This window comes from Capricornis sumatraensis, chromosome 2 (genome assembly GCF_032405125.1).
Source record: "Capricornis sumatraensis isolate serow.1 chromosome 2, serow.2, whole genome shotgun sequence".
In the NCBI taxonomy this organism is placed as follows: domain Eukaryota; kingdom Metazoa; phylum Chordata; class Mammalia; order Artiodactyla; family Bovidae; genus Capricornis; species Capricornis sumatraensis.
The window spans coordinates 124,865,174-124,871,989 of NC_091070.1; the positions used below are offsets into that span (position 1 = coordinate 124,865,174).

A 6,816-nucleotide genomic window follows, 5' to 3' on the forward strand; every position below is an offset into this window, starting at 1 on the left:
CGGCTGGCGGGCTTCAGTAACTGGGCAGGATTCGCGATTGGACAGAAACTCTCCAACTCTCTGTGACTCCGCCCCCTCGTGGTGGTTCTGGGTCTTCAGATCTCCTCCCACTTTACTATCCTCTGGAGACAGTCTCTCAATCTCAGCCAAACCATTTCTCTATACCTGGTGAGCAGACAGAAGCATTTTTTGCTGAGTAGCTGATTCATCTCTGAAATAAGTTGAAAAATATTCGCTCTCATCATGAGAGAAATATTTCCTCTTCACTTTCCTCTTAAGGACCTAACTCTTTAACAATTAGTCATTTATTAACGCACCTACTATGTGCAAGGCAAGGTGCTGGATGCTGAAGGGGCTCGAATTTCAAAAAGACATAGCCTCTTTCCTCTGGTTGGCTAACATCCCAGAATACCAAAGACACAGATGTGGAAAGTTAAATAATAAAAAGCAATAGGGAACTGTTTCTGAAACCTCACAAAACCGTGATTAATTCCAAATGAATGATACAATGAAAATTATAAATTTGAAAAAGAACAAGGGACTGGTCCATTTGGACCAGCCAAAATATTTGTTCAAGTTCAATATCCTCCTCTTCCACTACTTCCTCTCTGATTACTTAAAAAAAAAGAAGAAAAAAGAAGAAAATGAGATGTCAGTCTGGCCTAATTTATATGTTGACCAAGGAGGCACTTCCCAGCCCTTATCTCCTTTATGTTTAAACCTTACGACAAACATGCTCTTCCATGCCCTATCTTATAGAATACTGGAAAGTCTTGTTTTGGATTTGTTAAGACCACCTAGGATCAGAAACAGAGTCAGGGACCCTCACAGATGAATTGGAATTCATTATATCCAGCCCACTTAACCTTTATGTTCTGTTGTCCTCCACTATTCACAATGCTCGGGTGCAAGATCCTTATCCTATAGGACTATGCAGTGTCAACAGTCTCGTGTAATGAAGCTTTGGACAGATAATTCCTAGGCACAAATCAGAAGTTAGACCAAATGCTTCCAATAGGAAAGAACATTATTTGGCTCTCCTGTTTGCTGGTTTGGATGATTTCTTGCGCCCGCGTCCCAGCACTCCTGAGTATTTCATTTCTCTCCCTCTCAGGAGGTGCCCAGCAACCCTGGAGGCCCTGGGAGCTGACAGTGGACCTGGCCCCGGAGGCTAACAAAGCAACTTGGCGAGCACCCATTTTGGCTACCTCTTTAACTCAAGTGGTTCCTGGACTCACCCTCTGCTTCCATTCAGTGTAGAATCTAAAGCCCACTGTATCTCAAGGGTAACCCCAACCCTTGGCCCCAAGTCAAACTTCTCAGATGCTGTTGAACTCAAAACCGGAGGCCCTTCCACACCTGTCACCTGGGCATTATTTTTTTGCTTTAGTATTTATGACCCACCTACTTTCACACTGGACACACAAAAGGTACTTCTAAGCCCATTAAGAAAGTAGTCAACAGATGTGTTCAGTTCCAGTTAGAAAAGAAAGTGTATAATAATTTTTATCATAAACAAGTCAGAAACTTGCTCCTCTTTTAAATTTTCTGTAGCATTGTCTTCAAGTTATCTCATAGTACCTTGGACAACATATATGTGAACATTTCATGTCTCATTCTCCCCCCAGGATCAGAGACACAACTTTATGTCCCTCTAAACTGAGATCATGGCATCCGGTCCTATCACTGCATGGGAAATAGATGGGGAAACAGTGGAAACAGTGGCTGACTTTATTTTGGGGGGCTGCAGATGGTGATTGCAGCCATGAAATTAAAAGACGCTTACTCCTTGGAAGGGACGTTATGACCAACCTAGATAGCATATTTAAAAGCAGAGACATTACTTTGCCAACAAGGGTCCATCTAGTCACGGCTATGGTTTTTCCAGTGGTCATGTATGGATGTGAGAGTTGGACTATAAAGAAAGCTGAGCGCCGAAGAATTGATGCTTTTGAACTGTGGTGTTGGAGAAGACTCTTGAGAGTCCCTTGGACTGCAAGGAGATCCAACCAGTCCATCCTAAAGGAGATCAGTCCTGGGTGTTCTTTGGAAGAAGTGATGCTAAAGCTGAAACTCCAGTACTTTGGCCACCTCATGCAAAGAGCTGACTCATTGGAAAAGACTCTGATGCTAGGAGGGATTGGGAGCATGAGGAGAAGGGGACGACAGAGGATGAGATAGCTGGATGGCATCACCGACTTGATGGACATGCATCTGAGTGAACTCCGGGAGTTGGTGATGGACAGGGAGGCCTGGTGTGGTACAATTCATGGGGTCGCAAAGAGTCGGACGTGACTGAGCAACTGAACTGAACTGAATAGTGCCTAGCACGGAGATTTTCATGTTGGAGATTCAGAAGACATTGCATTCAAATTTAACTTATCAAGCACCTACTATGTGCCAGGTACCATGGCTTAACACTGGGGTGCAGTGATATACCAATCACACCCCTTTCACCTGAAAAAAAAAAAAAAGAAAACAGCACAGACATAGAGAATGGATTTACACATAGCAGAGGAAAGAGAGGGTGGGATGAATTAAGAAAGTAGCATCGACCTATATACAGTACCTTGTGTAAAACAGATAGCTGGTGGGAAGCCCTGTGATGACCTAGAGAAATGGGACACGGGGCATGGGAGGGAGGCTTAAAAGGGAGGTGATATGAGTATACTCATAGCTAATTCATGTTGTTGTACAGCAGACACCAACACAGCATTGTAAAGCAATTATCCTCCAATTAAAAACAGATTTTAAAAAAGAAGAAAAACAACATTTAAAGTATAGCATTCAAAGAATAAATAGAAATATGCTGAAGTGCTTTAACAGCAAGAAGGAGACCTCCCAGCACAAACTAGGGGCAGCAGGAAAGATTCTAGAAAGGTTGCCCCTGAGCTGATGCTTCAACGCTCATTGAAGGCAGGCACTTGAAGAGGTCCAAGGATACAGAGATGAGTACCACTTATTCTGCCTTCAAACTGCTCATGGTCAGTCACCTAATCTTGAAAGCATATAGGATATATAGAATAGGAAGCTTCCATGTAGAGGAAAAAAAAATAACATTTACAAAAACCCAGAGAAGTGAAGAATTATAAGATGTTCACAATGGCTACTCCAGGGGTATCGGCTGTGGAGGTGCCCGAGGAGCAGATGAGACTACAGAGGAGCCAGCGGTGAAAAGTCTTGTCCAGAGAAGAGGTTTCAATTTGACTCAACAGGTAGTACAGAGGTGCTGAGCCCATTTTTAGAAGTGATATGGTTATATTGGGCTTCCCAGGTGGTGCTAGTGGTAAAGAATTCACTTGCCAATGTAGGATACATAAGAAACGGGGGTTTGATCTCTGGGTCAGGAAGATCCCCTGGAGAAGGAAACGACAACCCACTCCAGTAATTATTGCCTAAAGAATCCCATGGACAGAGGAGTCTGCAGGGCTACACAGTTCATGGGGTTACAAAAGAGTCAGACACAACTGAAACAACTTAACACACATATGCACATGTATGCACACACACAGTTAACATTAGCTGGCTGAGCTGAGCCTTGATATGCTCATATTCATGCTTGATATTCAATCATGTCTGACTCTTTGCAACCTCATGGACCATAGCCTGCCAGGCTCCTCTGTCCATGGGATTCTCTAGACAGGAATACTGGAATGGGTTGCCACTTCCTTCTCCAGAGCCTTGATACTGTTAGTTCAGTTCAGTTCAGTCGCTCAGTCGTGTCTGACTTTTTGCAACTCCATGGACTGCAGCACACCAGGCCTCCTTATCCATCACCAACTCCCGGAGTCTACCCAAATTCATGTCCATTGAGTCAGTGATGCCATCCAACCATCTCATCCTCTGTTGTCACCTTCTCCTCCCACCTTCAATCTTTCCCAGCATCAGGGTCTTTTCCAATGAGTCACTTCTTCGCATCAGGTGGCTAAAGTATTAGAGTTTCAGCTTCAACGTCAGTCCTTCCAATGAGCACTCAGGACTGATCTCCTTTAGGATGGACTGGTTGGATCTCCTTGCAGTCCAAGGGACTCTCAAGAGTCTTCTCCAACACCACAGTTCAAAAGCATCAATTCTTCGGCGCTCAGCTTTCTTTATAGTCCAACTCTCACATCCATACATGACCACTGGAAAAACCATAGCTTTGTGTAGGTGGACCTTTGTTGGCAAAGTAATTTAATATGCTGTCTAGGTTGGTCATAACTTTTCTTCCAAGGAGTAAGTATCTTTTAATTTCATGGCTGCAATCACCATCTGCAGTGATTTTGGAGCCTCAAAAAATAAAGTCTGCCACTTTTTCCACTGTTTCCCCATCTATTTGCCATGAAGTGATGGGACCAGATGCAATGACCTTAGTTTTCTGAATGTTGAACTTTAAGCCAACTTTTCACTCTCTTCTTTCACTTTCATCAAGAGACTCTTTAGTTCTTCTTTACTTTCTGCCATAAGGGTGGTGTCATCTGCATATCTGAGGTTATTGATATTTCTCCCAGCAATCTTGATTACACTTGTGCTTCATCCAGCCCAGTATTTCTCGTGATGTACTCTGCATATAAGTTAAATAAGCAGGGTGACAATATACAGCCTTAACATACTCCTTTTCTTATTAGGAGCCAGTCTGTTGTTCCATGTCCAGTTCTAACTGTTGCTTCCTGACCTGCATACAGATTTCTCAAGAGGCAGGTCAGGTGGTCTTGTATTCCCATCTCTTGAAGAATTTTCCACAGTTTATTGTGATCCACACAGTCAAAGACTTTGGCATAGTCAATAAAGCAGAAGTAAATATTTTTCTGGAACTCTCTTGCTTTTTCAATGATCCAGTAGATGTTGACAGTTTGATCTCTGGTTCCTCAGCCATTTCTAAAACCAGCTTGAACATCTGAAAGTTTACGGTTCACATATTATTGAAGCCTGGCTTGGAGAATTTTGAGCATTACTTTACTAGTATGTGAGATGAGTGCAATTGTGCGGTAGTCTGAGCATTCTTTGGCATTGCCTTTCTGTGGGATTGGAATGAAAACTGACCTTTTCCAGTCCTGTGGCCACTGCTGAGTTTTCCAAATTTGCTGGTATATTGATTGAGTGCAGCACTTTCACAGCATCATCTTCCAGGATTTGAAATAGCTCAACTGGTATTCCATCACCTCCACTACCTTTGTTCACAGTGATGCTTCCTAAGGCCCACTTGACTTCACATTCCAGGATGTCTGGCTCTAGGTTAGTGATCACACCATCATGATTATCTGGGTCGTGAAGGTCTTTTTTCTACAGTTCTTCTGTGTATTCTTACTAGATAATATTCCTACCCACCCCACCCTCCTCCACCCCTCACCCCTCATCCCATCTCCAATTTCCATTGTAAGTTAGAAGTTTTTCTTTTATAACAGAGGGCTGTGCATGTTAAGTCTCTTCAGAGGGCTGGAGAAGGGCAATTGTTCTCGCTCTCTCTGTGTTAAACAGAAACTTTGATTCTCTTGGAAGTATTAGGAAAATAGTTCTGCCTTTCTCTCCAGACACCTCATACCCTCCCCACCCCTTCCCCTTGGGAAGAAAACCTGGTCAGATTCATATATTTGGGGGAAAGGTCCTAGTGTGAGTCAGGCCAGCCACTTCTTGGCTGTCTCTTTTAGAGTAGAAAACCCACAGATAACATGCACTCTGCTGCTTCCTGGTACGTGATGAACCCCCCAGGGCAGGCCCCACCCCATGCACCTGAGGGTGCAGAGCTGCAGCCCAGCAGCTCTTCCTGAGGAGGGTAAGGTCCGTGGGCAAGGGGGGAGGTGGGAGAAGTAAGAATCCCATTTGATTTCCAAACTCACATTATGAATAATAAAACAGACATCGTAAGTGGTAGAGGATGAATTCATCTGCAAAACATGCACAACTCGATTTGAATTCCAGCTTCTCAAATCACTGATAATGCGACCTTGGGCAAATTGCATTGCCTCTGTAAGACTTAGTTTTCTTCTCTATAATATGAGACTAACAGTGGGATAGTGTTTACTTCATAAGGTTGTTGTGAAGATTAACAAGATTAACAAGGTTGTTGTGCAGAGCCCACAGATGACTGCCAACTGTAGTGCGTGGCTTTCATTCATTCAGTCAGTCAGTTAATATATGTTTATTGGGAGCATGTGAGCCTGGCACTGCTGAAGGTGCTGGGAATGAAGCTTTGAATGGGACAAACACAACCTCTGCTGTCATGGAGCTTATGTTCTAGTTGGAGAATGAAAATGAGTAAGTAAATAAATGAAAGATTTAAAAAGATAATCTTAGGGTTAAGTTTAATGAAGAATAAAAACAGAGTGGAGTGATGTGATAGAGGGTTGTGATAAGGGGACGTCTATGTTAGTGTCTATGATCAGGGAAGGCTTTCAAAGAAGGTGACATTTGAGGTAAGACTAAAATAAGTCAATTATGGGACTTCCCTAGTAGTCCTTCCCTAGTGGCTCAGACGGTAAAGCGTCTGTCTGCAATGCAGGAGACCCAGGTTCGATCCCTGGGTTGGGAAGATCCCCTGGAGAAGGAAATGGCAGCCCACTCCAGTATTCTTGCCTGGAGAATCCCATGGATCATGGAGCCTGGTAGGCTACCATCCATGGGGTCGTAAAGAGTTGGACACGACTGAGTGACTTCACTTTCACTAGTAGTCCGGTGGCTAAGTCTCCACACTCCCAATGCAGGGGGGCCTGAGTTCCATCTCTGGTCAGGGAACCAGATCCCCCATACTGCAACTAAAAATCCTGCATACAGCTACTAAGACTGGGTGCAGCCAAATAAATAAATATTTATAATAATAGAATAAAATGCACTTTTAGA

The 6,816-nt window shown here is 43.5% G+C and overlaps 1 non-coding gene across 1 annotated transcript; it reads left to right on the plus strand.

Annotated features, from left to right (window-relative positions):
• Window positions 1-6,436: 6,436 nt before the first annotated feature.
• Window positions 6,437-6,508, plus strand: TRNAC-GCA (transfer RNA cysteine (anticodon GCA)). Its single transcript has one exon. It is a non-coding gene; the product is annotated as a tRNA-Cys (tRNA).
• The last annotated feature ends 308 nt before the right edge of the window (window positions 6,509-6,816 follow it).